This window comes from Numida meleagris, chromosome 9 (assembly GCF_002078875.1).
Source record: "Numida meleagris isolate 19003 breed g44 Domestic line chromosome 9, NumMel1.0, whole genome shotgun sequence".
NCBI classification, from domain to species: domain Eukaryota; kingdom Metazoa; phylum Chordata; class Aves; order Galliformes; family Numididae; genus Numida; species Numida meleagris.
Window position 1 is genome coordinate 2212146 of NC_034417.1, and position 13407 is coordinate 2225552.

At 45.2% G+C, this 13407-nt stretch overlaps 1 protein-coding gene across 7 annotated transcripts in view; it reads right to left on the reverse strand.

Annotated features, from left to right (window-relative positions):
- Positions 1-13287, reverse strand: part of HMG20A (high mobility group 20A) — a 37911-nt gene extending 24624 nt beyond the window's left edge. Inside the window, exons 1-3 of one of the 7 annotated variants that reach the window (XM_021407798.1) lie at positions 13179-13287; positions 12170-12282; positions 1843-1961 (exon numbers count right to left, since the gene is read on the reverse strand). The gene's annotated coding sequence lies outside the window, so the exon portion shown is untranslated. The other 6 variants (XM_021407793.1, XM_021407794.1, XM_021407795.1 and 3 more) reach the window with 6 other exon arrangements.

The following is a 13407-nucleotide window of genomic DNA, read 5'->3' on the forward strand; positions in this document are numbered from 1 at the left end:
AAGCCATGTCAGCAACATGCCTGAATGTCCTAGACCAAGTGCTTAAAACAGCACACAAACATCTGTAACGCTTCCTCTGACTCCCAGGCCATCGCCAGTAGACTGGACAAACTGCTCTGAAGATGGCCGCTAACTTCTTCCACCCACTGCCTTCCTTGCTGATGCCACAATCTCCTCTTTGTGCCTATCATTTCTTTGAAATCACATGCAAGAAGCCAAAACAAGGCAAGGGAAAATAGTGACTAAGAGAAGAGCAGAGCCAAAGAGCAAACGAGAATCCAGAAAAAATGTGATTAAGACCTATAAGTTTAAACTGCTCTTCCAACTCCCCTCTTCCATTGCTGCTCCTCAGGTGCTATAAACAAGGATTGCAGGCAGGAAACACACACAAGCTCTGAAAGGTAGAGTTGATCTATGTACACAATACAGCTAGTCTTCGAAGAGAATGGAAATCTTTTCAAATAGGCTGTAGACCAAACAGAAAGGAGGGTGGAGTTCTCGTGTACCACAGCTAAAGTCTCAAGCACTTACACTTAAATGGTTCCTAATTCATGTTTAGTTTTAAATGTTCCGAAAAATATCTGGCATTCAGATTTGAGTATTTACCATATTTAACAAACAGCAAAGATCTATACTGCTTTTACATTCCCTTCTGATGGTTTTGTTTCTATATATATTTAAGTAAATATGGTTTCTCTAAGATAAAATAAATATTATCCAACATCTCTATATATGGCTAAAGCAGCACAGCTGTTTTAAAGGTCATATACAAAATCTGTACAAGCTAAGAATACAACCCAACTCCATAAACAGTCTCGAAAATGCTACTAACCATAACCCTTTTATAGTGGACACCACAAAAACCACTCAGTGCACCATTTCTTCTTGTGGTTACCCCTTCACTGCCTGTTGTTGCCCTGTTTCAGACTCGTAGAGGTAGTTGTGACAACCTGACCGCAATGTACAAGAAGCGGTTCTTACTGCAGGGAGAGGTGAGAACCAAAGCTCCGACGAGATCCTCGACAGAAGGTCAGGAACACACCGCTTTGGAGGGCATTAAAGTGAGAGAGCAGAAAATAAATGTATTGCAGGGCTACAGCATGCGATCTCACCTCCATACAACCTGCTAATTAGAAGTTCATTGCGTGGAACAGAAACAGAGAGAGGGAAACCAGTAGAAAACATGAGATTAGGCAATCCTCTTGTCTTTTTGGATTTGTGGAACCAAAACATTTTCCAAAGTAAGTGCAGGCACAGTACTGCTAATTGAGGGAACTTCCTCTCCTTGGCTATCTTTTGCAGCCAGCTAGAAGCGAGCACAGCGACTACCTGAAGATCCATCATCACATTTAATCCTAAGCGTTAGCTCAGGAGCTTTGCAGTTCAGTTAGACAATTGTCCTTCCAGCCACCAGCACTCCCTTCACATTTAGAAAGAGCTACTCCCAAAAAGCACCCTCAGCTGTATTTTCACTCCTCCCCATGCATCCCAAAAAAAGCATGACACTGCATTTTCAACATTGCAATTGTAAAAGTAGAAAGCATTACACTTTTATGAAAGCTTTAACAATCACATTTGGGCTTACGGACTTCCTGAAACTAAACATTTGTTGCTGTCATGGAAATTTGGCTTTCCTGCTCTTTAGCCGCTGTCCAGAAGGGCAAATTCCCACCCTGGAACTGCTTCCTGACCTCTAGAAAGGGTCAGCTATGTATAACTGCAGAGAAAACATGCACATGGCATTCCAACGCTCCATGGTAATCCCGGCAAGAAGAATCCTTTAGGCTCAGTCTGCATCTAAACTGAGCTTGGTTTTTAGTAACAAAATACCCAGATACGTACCCTCGTTCTCCCCCAGCAAGCACACAGCTCTCCCAGCAGGCTGGCCACTCTGCCACAGCTCCAGTAACTGCAGCAGTGAGCAAACGTTCAGAACCAGGCTGCAGCGTGCAGGGTGAGTCCTGGGAGACAACAGAGCAACGCTGCGTTACCTCCCATCCACAGCACAACATACCTAGGCCTTGGGCTTCAGAATGTAAATGACACCTAAAAGGGGAAGCTTAGTACTTGAAACTGTACCAAGGAACCAAGCTTTTCCAAATTTCAGCCTGTAAAAATGGGATTTTTGGACAGTAGGAGTGTTGCAGTTAACAAGCAAGCAGCACAAACATTTGTCTACTTCCCACTGAAATTATACTCTGCTCAAGTACCCATGTCTCGCTCACCACCAACTCCTGTTTAAAATGCTTCTCAGCAGCATTTTCTAATTTCACCTAATAATCCCACATTTTATACATAAACGTATACCTCAACCACAGAAGAAAATTCGGTAGATTCCAAGCCGTTTTGCTAAGATCCACCCAGCAAACCATAAATGAGCAAGCCGTGTGTCAGTCACCACACTTCTTTGTTGGCTGGCCCCACCCAGTTCCGTAGGAAGAAAAAGGGAACAGCATGAGAGAAGCCCAAACTCAAAGTACCTCTAGAAATATTTTATGGATGAGACCATGTTCTAATGCAATTTCTGTCTACCGCTGTGAGTCTTCTGCTCACGCAATAGTATGTCCTATGCTACATTTCCTGGTTTTGCTTTTAAGATCACAAAGATCACTTCTTTTTAAACTTATTATCACTCAGAGTTAAGACTTCATGTGCAAAATCTTCTGATCCTTAGAACAACGAATATACTCTACCAAAAAAAAAAAAAAAAAAAGCATTGAGTCCGCAGACCAGCAGGGCAGACTGCCCAGCTCAAAGTTTCTGGTCGACACAGAAGCAAACCAGGAAATTCGCCATCCTCATTGATGGGTTTTGTGCCACTGCAGCCATAAACACTGCTTGTTAATCACAGAATGGCCTGGGTTGAAAAGGACCTCAAAGATCATCCAGTTTCAACCCCCCAGCTGTGGGCAGGGTCGCCAACCACTAGACCAGGCTGCCCAGAGCCACGTCCAGCCTGGCCTTGAATGCCTCCAGGGACGGGGCATCCACAACCTCCTTGGGCAACCTGTTCCAGTGCGTCACCACCCTCTGTGTGAAAAACTTCCTCCTAATATCTAAGCTAAATCTCCCCTGTCTCAGCTTAAAACCATTCCCCCTTGTCCTATCACTATCCACCCTTGTAAACAATCGTTCCCCCTCCTGCTTATACACTCCCTTCAAGTACTGGAAGGCCTCAGTGAGGTCTCCCCGGAGCCTTCTCTTCTCCAAGCTAAACAAGCCCAGTTCCCTCAACCTTTCCTCAAAGGAGAGGTGCTCCAGTCTCTGATCATCTTGGTGGCCTCCTCTGGACTCATTCCAAGAGCTCCACACCTTTCTTGTGCTGGGGCCCCCAGGCCTAGATGCAGTACTCCCAATGGGGCCTCACAAGAGCTGAGCAGAGGGGGACAGTCCCCTCCTTCTCCCTGCTGGCCACTTCTCTTTTAATGCAGCCCAGAACATCGTTGGCCTTCCAGGCTGCCAGTGCACACTGCTGGCTCATGTCCAGCTTCTCGTCCACCAGGACCCCCAAGTCCCTCTCTGCAGAGCTGCTCTCAAGGAGTTCTTCCCCCAGTCTGTATCAATACCTGGGATTGCCCTGGCGCAAGCGCAGCACCTTGCACTTGGCCTTGTTGAACCTCATTAGGTTCACATGGGCCCACTTGTCCAGCCTGTCCAGGTCCCTCTGGATGGCTTCCCTTCCCTCCAATGGATCGACTGCACCGCTCAGCTTGGTGTCATCTGCAAACTTGCTGAGGGTGCACTCAATTCCATCGTCTGTGTCACTGATAAAGATGTTGAAGAGCACCAGCCCCAAGACTTGCTCTTATGAGAGACTCTATGATAAGTAGAAAACAGCATGTAGAAGCAGCTGAAAACATTCCTTCTAATGGCCACAAGAATAGAGAAGAGTATCAGCAATACATGGAGCCAGGAGATGGAGTCTGAGATCTTTATTCTATGATGGAACATCTGTCCCAGCCTTGACTAAACAACTCTTCTGGTAGTGTACCAGAGATGGAAAGCATACAACTATAGCAAGTGTTCACTTGATTCATCTATTCACAAGATGAATCTGGAGAGCACCTTAATAAGGAAGGCAGGATCTTCTCTCCAGCTGGGGAAGCTACAGCTGGACTTCCACTATCACACTGCCCTACACAAAGGCTGCCTTCCTCCCCTACCGCATTCAGCTCACACTTAGGCTCCACTCTGAGTAAAAGTACTTACCCCAATTTAAACCCTTCCAACACACTGTAGAAAATAATGGCAAGCTGCCACTTCAGACAGGACTTATACGTTCAGCTCACTATAGAGAATCCAAATTTCAGAGATTTCAAGTAGGTTTAATTCAGTACCATGTTTAAGAAATTTTCTTCCTTCAAATGAAAAGATTAGCTCGGGGTTGCTGTGCTTGCACCTCTGCTAATTAGTCCACTTGTTCAGTACTCGCTGTCCTTCAAATGGAGGACACAGCACAACGAACTGTATATAATTCTACAAGATTATAGAGATGACAACTGAGGGGCCAAGAACAAGATACTCCAACATCAAGTTCTTTCCTGCATATAAGTTTTCATTTCTAGCCTCACACCAGGGTTACGTGCATGACAACAGGGGCTTAAATCTGAAAAGGGAGGCAAATGGATGCGGCCAGGCTCCTCTCGGTGGTGTGCAGTGATTGGACAAGGAGCAATAGCCTAAAACTTGAACACACTTGGACTCAGTGATCTCTGGAGGTCCCTTCCAACCCCTGCAGTTCTGTGAGTCTCTGCTAATTGAAGAGACATTCTGGGCCAAAGCTAGATCAAGGCTCACAAACTGAAGCTCACGTCACTGGTAGCATGCAACCACCTTCACAGCAAGGCACAGGCCCTATGTGAATAACCACTGTTTCTTCTGTCCTACAAGTACAGCAGTGCAGACAAGACCAGAGACAGTGGCTAGTGAAAACTCACTGGAACAATCAATCCATGGAATCTTCATCTTTCTTGGTTCTTTCAGGAGTGACCTGCTCGGCTGCACTGTAACCTCAAAGAGGTTATTTAATAATAAAATGCTTCAGCTAGTGATTGCTGAGACAACAACTAAAATCATTTTTGCAACAAGAACTGCCGCCTGACGCCTTAATTTCTCCCTATGGCTTTAAGCATCATATCCTGTTAGCCTTTCTGCTTCCTCTCTTCTATACAACTTCTTTCAGCTCCATCACCTCTGTTGCACATGGCATCATCTCTGGGTGGGCTTCCACAAGCCTCCCATAATCTCTAAATTCCTGGCCAAAACTAGTTACAAATCATGGTTTGCCACTGCACTGAACACAAAACAGTGGCAACACCTCCTATACATTCACCATCCAAAAAGCAACTGATTTGTCAACTGTTTCACTGATTTGCCATTCTTCCTCTGTTTCTTCAAAGAGCAATTGCCTAATTCCTTGTCAGCTTTTGCTGATGTACTGTCTGGCTTACTTGGGATGATTACTCGGGTGCCTCATTTATCTTTTAAACATTAAGCTATTTAGCAGTAGAAACAGAAGTAAATGCCAGAGAACTCGTTACTCTGATTTGCAAAAACCTTTAATTGCTCAAATTTCTTTATTTTCAATTACAACATCATACAAATGCAGCTGAACTGCTGAGATGCTACTGAGCAAGTTCAGAAGCAGACACATTCCAATTCTCAAAACCATAGGTATGACTGATACATTTCCTCTTGAAACCTCTCGACTCACTAAGTAAAACACATTTGCCTGTGACAACTAGCATACCTTTTCCACAGCAGCCTTCAGATAACGTACTACTGCAAGGCTGTGTTACCACAACCCTTCCTGCTCACCGCTGCGCAGTGCCCTCTTGGCAGTCACACAAGCTGGAAGGAAAGAACAACGTGACACAGCTACAGAGTACTACATTTCTACATTTTAAAAGGCACTATTTAAATGCCTCTATAAGAACTCAATTATAGACACTTATCTGACAAATGTTACTGACCTCAGAGTAGAGATTAAACACTTTCACATCTATGAAGAGAACAGGGTTCCGCATACGTAATTCTCAGAAGTCTATAATAAGACTCTGCGATAAAAGCTGAAAATTTGTCTTTTTGAATGCATAGAAGTGCAAGAAACTTCCAATCTCTTCTGTCTTCCCACTCATCAATATGAAAATGTAAACCCCTTCTGTGCACTTATTTGCATATCAATACACACAGCACTCTTCCAAATAACAGCAGTACAGGAACAAACTTCAGGAGAATGCTGGAAAGTTTCTTGTAAGCAGTTGTTTTCTACATGCTTCTGACACATGTCTTTTCAGTAATCCTCCTGAGGAATGGCTTTGGGACAGAAAGCAAGCTGCTTTTAACTGGGAATGAGGTCACGCAAGTAACTTACCTTAAAAGAAATTTTATATTGATGCCATTTTGTCCAAAAACATCACATTCCAGAAAGCAGAATAAATCAGGCTCTATTTAGGACTTCAAACTGGCATTTAAAAATCCGGGAATCACAAACTAACGATTCAGAAGCTTTTCTTCTCCCTTCCATTTTTCCTGTATTCAGAGCTTAAAGTACATGACTTCTGCTCCAAGATTTAATTTCACCAGAACACAAATTTCAGGCCCTATTCTGAACCCTTGCGTATTTGGATACAAATCATATTTAAGGGCAGGGTACAAGGCTACTGAACTGCAGTGGCTTGTTCCCTTCTTGCCTGGCTGTGGTCATGTCTGGGCTTTTCATCAAGTTGTTCTAACTGTTCTATAACTCTTCCCTGTGGAAGAGGAAGCAGGAAAGAACAGAAGCTGGGTATCTTCCACCATCTCAGCTATGTACCTGAAAGGACTCAGAGGGCTTGAAACACCAGAGCTTATAAAAATGAAGAGGAAAGAATGCACATGGAACTTCCCATTTCTACCAGCGGTGAACACCCACATGAATTAAAGCGAGCCACCCCCAATCACCAACAGTTCTTGCTAGCCGGACTCTTTCTGCTAGCAGCCTGTCACTGAGAGTTTTGAGATTACATCAAGAGAAGTTTTCAAGAGATCATCCGCTCAAGATAAGCCAAGCACTAGAAGGAACAAACAACAGTCCTCCACTGCCACAGGCTAGATTAGCCTAAACCTAGTTAGGTTCCAGCTGCTTCAGTCACATCACCTTCAGACCTCTGGTCATTAGGCAATGTCTGTGTGTTAGCATGCTAAAGAAACAATAGTTTTGAGTTGATTTATGTTTTTAGTTTACACCGGGTGAAATCACTGAGCAAAGCACGAAGTAAGCATAGCAGCTGGCACGAGAAAGAAGGATGCAAGTAGCACAGCCAATACTGACCTACATATCTGTAACTCTGCAGCCTGAGATTCAGCTTCTCTCCCCCTACAATTCAAATGATGTCAAAAATGAAGAACGCTGGAAAAGATTCCAGTAACTGAGGGCCCTAAAATAGCCATAAGTGGGAGGAAGTATGAATACCAGAAAAAAATTAGGATTATCTCATAAGCTGACTTGACATTTTCAGGTTTTTGTCCTTCCAATCTAAAGCTAAACATTTATTCTGCTAATGAAAGATGAGATTCTTTCCCATGACTCTGGAAATAGAGAACTCGTAATTCCACAGATTCTGATTATTTTTCTAACAAGGGATATTTATGATATTGCTTCTTCATATCTTATATGAGTTGCAGAATATTTACTTTTCTATCTTAATTAAACTGAGCAGAAGAGGAGTTAAAGACAAATTCATTCCCATGCATTGAAACAGTGAGGATTAAGGCAAATACTGGTTGTCTCAGTTCCATTTCACCCACAGTGTAAGACGCACAATCCCAGCTAAAGCACACTGCAGCAAAGACAGCCTGAGCCAGCAGCCTGCTCCAGCAGCCTTTCATGCAGCTACCTGCCACAGTAACAGGCTAGATGTCAGGGCTGAGAAGAACCCACTATGCCACGCTTTTAGATAACTACACTGCTAGCCAGGCACAGATGAAGAACATCACTTCCACAGCTGTTATTTGATCTTGCCCTGGCACCAGAAAAAGTGAGTACATGATAGCTAGTGCTCCACCACCTCCACTGAGCTTGCCAAGCTTTTCCCAGGTTAACTATTTTGAATCACAGACCTCCAGATCCACTTAAGAGCCCTCCTTTGTTGAGATGATCACAAATATGGAGATCCAAGAAGCAAGAACCAATGCAGAACTTGCTCACTATGATATTCACCCTGCAGGAGAACTTAAGAGCATTTAGAAATGCCTACATAGTTCAAGACTCCAAAGATACATTCATTCACTCCAGGAATCCCATATAATTTGACTTAAGAGATATTCTAGCGAGACACTTGTGTATTCAATGCAGTGGTAGTTTTACATGGAATATCTTCCCAGATTAACTCCTGAATTCTGAATTTTCATCCTTTAGGTAACAGAAGATGTCTTTGTCAATGCCCTGGATGTGTGAAAATAAATACAGGGAAGAAGAAGCATGTTCTTAAAGGAAGGTAAGCTGTGGAGAAGTAGAAGAGGAGAAAGGTTTGTAATATTATTAAAAAACACCACAAAAACATACTTAATATACAAACTTCCTCCTACCTTGGTGCACCATTTATCCCATACTAGGAACACTTCCCCCACCCGCCTTCTTAGCAGAAATTCAATGTTAGCAAACTCCAAAGTTAAGTGTGAAAGAAGATTCACAGTTTACTGTTTCCAATACTTGGCTTGATGCTGATCTGTTTTTTCTGTTGTATAGTCTCATACTACTACCAGAACTTGTTTTGTCACAGCTCTCTCCTCTGCTCTTCCAACTATGGAGACTGACACTTGACTTTCCCTATCATGATGCCAGACATCATGTCTTCTGAGCACTAGTGCGGGATACTCTTGGTGTCACTCAATCAGAAATTCAGCTTTTGAGCAACAAATAATGGCAGCCCCAGAGTCACAACCGTGAGATCATTACTTCACCTGTAATTATTGTACTGTACTGTAAATTACTTCACCATTCACAAATGGAACAGCCAGTTACTTCTTACAGAACATCCGCTCACGTCTTGTTTTCCGCAAACACCACACCAGGGCTAGAAATCATCATGCTATCTTATGTACAGCCTAAAACATTGGCTGCATTGAAACAGCAGCCAAGGAAATTCCAGGATAAATTATTTGTTTCTTCTCTGAACAACAAAGACATTCACAAAAACATAGCTAATTTCATGCGACTTATCCGAAGTAAGAGGAACCACAGGACAGAGCTAATTCAACTCTCTTGACCACCATTTATATGTTACATATCTCCCTCATACCCAGCACTTGCTGGGACAGCTACCACGTGCAGGGGACAAGCCAGGTAACTGTTTCATTGAGTAGCTAATTATCCTGTGCAGTTTCACTTCACATCACAGCTAGCAGAACCTAGGGGAACTGTCCTATACCGCCTGCAAACCGCACAGCCTTCTCTCAAACCAGAAGCAGTGCACAGAAGTGCAGCAAGCTGCTTGAGGTGGCCAAAGCAACCACAACTCAGTGCTACTCAATGGATGAATTCCTTCCTGACAGCGAGGTTGTCTATCTGACTGTGCAGCAGATGAGGCATCAGGATAATCAAACTGGACTTTTAGCAACTGTTTATCATGTCAGTACTGACCCAGAGCACCTAAGGTCAAGTACTCCTTCCTATCTAGTACCTTGCACAGCTTTACGTTCATTAAACCATGGGCCTTACCAATCTCTGCCTTACAACTCCTCATCACACCCAGCCACACTCAGTTCTGTGTTCATGCAAATGTTTGGTTTTCAGCTTGAACAAATTCCTGCCCCAGTTCAGCGCCTAGATAAAATAACTTTTATCTCCTAAGCTGTTTGAAGTAGCTTGTCAAAGCCTGCACGAGTCCTAGCACTAGAGAGCTCCAGCAGCTAAGACTCACTGGCTCCGGCTCCTTCAGAGTGACACGAAGCCCACACCAGACACACCACCACCTGTTTGAAGTCCCAGCAAATATTGTAGATGACTTATTTTGAAAGGTGATTAATAATACATTGTCACACCTTTCCTTTGGCCACAAACAATCCCTCAGATACCGCAGAATAATTAAAGATACGAACTTTCTTTTTCAGAGTTGAACACACCAATGGAACGAGAGATCTTTACACAGTAACACCCTAAACTGCCAAGAAAGCTGTATTCAGAGCTAGAGGATTAAAAAATGGAACAAGTCAGAAACAAATTCCATCAGTCCTAAGTCACTTGAGTTCAGTTAACAACTGATGCTTTCACTATCCTCATCCTCTCGAGAATGTGCTTCACACATTGTTGTCAGTGGTAACATAACTTCACATCACTCAGCCTTTTGACTGGAGCAATCCTAATTGTCACACTATAGCAATTTGTGAACTACAGGTTAAGGGTGCCAGCTGCCCACCTCATTACTTATCACATAATAACAGAAAGGAACATCCCCAACCCTCAGGTTCCCATGTACCTACAAAAAAAGAGTATGAACAACCCAAGTCACAAGGATCTCAGAAACAGTGAAGCGTTAAAACATTTCTTTTTGTTATTTGTTCTGTAAACTGCCTGGCTTAAAAACCTGAAATCACTCAGCCAAAGTCAGCTACTGCCATAGTCTCCTGCAAAGAAGAGCAGAACCATTTGTTCCTGTGATGAAAATCTTTAATAAGCCTGTTTGAAGACAATGCTTCTTCCACTTACCATTTTTTACAGACTAAGTTTCTTTAATAGGAACGCTCTTACCATCATTTCTGAAAGACAAGCTCTACTCAAAGTGCATCAGCATTTGGGGAAGTAAGGCCAAGGAATCAGGAAGATTTTCTAATAACATCCAGAACTGAGCATTCAGTCATTCCACTCCTTTTGCTGTCTCCTAACTTCCAACCACTCCCGTCTCATAACCTGAGTGAAGGCTTCAGACAAAGGCATTCCAACCCAGCTCTCGCTGCAGCTCCCCAAAAGTTGCTGGTATCAAAGCATTCATAAGCACCCTTCAGAAACAGAACGCCCACCTCAGGGTTGTCCCTACAAGTCAGGAACTAACACTGCAAGCTCCTCTTTTCAGGTATGCAAGTTAATCCTTATAAAAAAGACCATTAACAAACAGATACACCCCAACAATCACACTATTACAGAAGAAATTATTACAGGGCTGGTCTGTTTTTAGTTTCTTGCCACCAAACCTATCTCACAGGTAGCAACACTGACAATACACGACAATGTATAAATAAGTTCCAGCTGCTTTGCCCTCCAAACTCTCTACAGGACTATTATCAGACACAGCCTTAGCTGCTTTCATAACTCCACTGGCTTTAAGAATTAAAGAAAAAAAGACATTTCTGAAAACAAATTGCTCTTAGTAAATTCACACCAAGCGAACACTTAGAGCCACAGGGTTTTCATCCACCACTATTCAACTCTTAAAATGTTTAACCGTTTCCATCAGCACAGGAAATAATACCCCTCTGTTTCTAGGGGAAATCATGGAAGTAAAACAAAGAAAAGGAACGCAGAGGAAAAAAAAAAACTAATTTTGGAAGATTTCCAAAGCCATTTCAATCAGAAATTGGAGGGGCGTTTTATTAGGGTACAAGAACTAACCCAAAGGAAAAAGCTTAATTCACCTACTCTTCTCAAACAAGCACATAGGTGCTCCCTTGTGCTACCCTTCCCCCTCAGAGGTGATGATCAGAGGAGTGTCTCCACTGCTGTAATCACAAGCGTGTGTCCCATAACACATGCCACAATGCTACAAAAACCAGCATGGTTCCATGCACGCTTCAGGTTGGGGGGCTAAAGTTCCTCCAGCCACAGCCTGGGGAGGGCAGGAGGGGCAGCAAGAATTCAGGAACTCGTATCAGCTTGCTTTAATGAAACACGCACTCCACTTGTTTGCAACGTTCGGGCCAGCCTGTGGCAAGCCTGAGAAAATCTTGTTCCAGAACTGTTCCCCGGTAAACTAGAGTTTGATTAGGAAGTGCTTAAAATGGAAAGCTGAGCTTGCAGACGGCAGTGGGCACACCTTGATACTAAGTGACCCTGTATAAATACATTGTGAGCAGACGCACCAACAGAGAAAGCTTACAAAGTTAACCTGAGCATAGCTTGCAACTGCCTGGATCCCCACACTCTGACACCAGGAAGAACCCTGCCACGTGGGTAGGGAGCAAGAACTCAGCTCACCCTCGCTGCTTTCCCTCAGAAGTCCGGGAGCGCTGGGGAGGTCAGCACGCCTCCTCAGCAATCTGGGCAGCCCTTGCCATCAGACACAGCTCTGCTTGCCGAGGGGAGGTGTCCTGCAAGAACAGAAGATGGAAGACAGTAAGAAACTCTCTCCGCTCGGCTGCTGCGTTGCCAAGTGCAAGAATTTGTGTTAGTCACCTTTTAACAGTCAGATACGCAGCGGAGAACCAAACCTTGTTCTCAGGTGCTAAAGAAGCATTCCTCTAGAAATGGGGTTCGCTCTCCTCAGTCACAGAATGGGCACCTGTCAGGTTGGTCTCTATGCACCCCACCACAAGCAGTCAAAAAAAAAAAAACAAACCACTAAATTTGCAATGGGAGCAGTGGGGTTAAATCACACACTGCAGTTTCTCTATTTTGACCGAACTGGAGGGCAGGGAACGCAGGGGCCGAGCTGGGACGAGCACCCTACTTGGTAAGAGACTACTGAGGGAACGTAATAAAAGAACGAATAAGGAGAAAGAAGGAGCCGCGGGTTATCTCCACCTTTTATCACCCCGAGAGAAGACGCGAAGGCGATAAGGAGGAAGACACGCGCCGAGCGCTCAGCCCCACGCGAGCCGCAGCGCTCCGCAGGCCCGAAGCCACGGGAAGGCCGGCACGGGAAGCCCGATCCCGGCACGCCAACCCCAGCCCACCGCTGCGCTCCGGGCCGCCCCAGGCGGGGAGAGAACCGAGCAGGCCCGCGGCCCTCCGCACTGACCTGCGGGGCCCGGCCCAGCACAGCGCGTCCCCTCGCCCCGCGCCGCCGCCGCCGCCTCCCTCACAGGGCCGCCTCACCGCGCCCCCACCCGCACGGATCTCTCCGCCCCTCACCGCACCGCCGCCCAGAGAAGCCCCGAGGAGAGCCCGGGCTGGGAGCACGCGGGCCGGCCCCAGCAGCGCTTCCTCTTCCTCTCCCTTTCTCTCCCCTTTCCATCGCCTAGAAGCAGGAGATCAAACTACACACCGGGACTACTTTTTTCGCGCGGGCGGAAGAACACCATTTCCTCACACACAGCGCCTCTCGGTTTTAAAGCCTGGGCCCGCGCGCCGCGCGCGGTGCGTGCCGGGACGTGTAGTTTTCCCCTGCGGCGGGCCCGGCGTAAACCCGAGGCCGCGCCCCGCCCCCTCGTCCCTCCCTAGCCAATCGGCGGCCGCGGCGGGCGGGGAGGCACCGCCCCTCCGTGCGCGAGGTG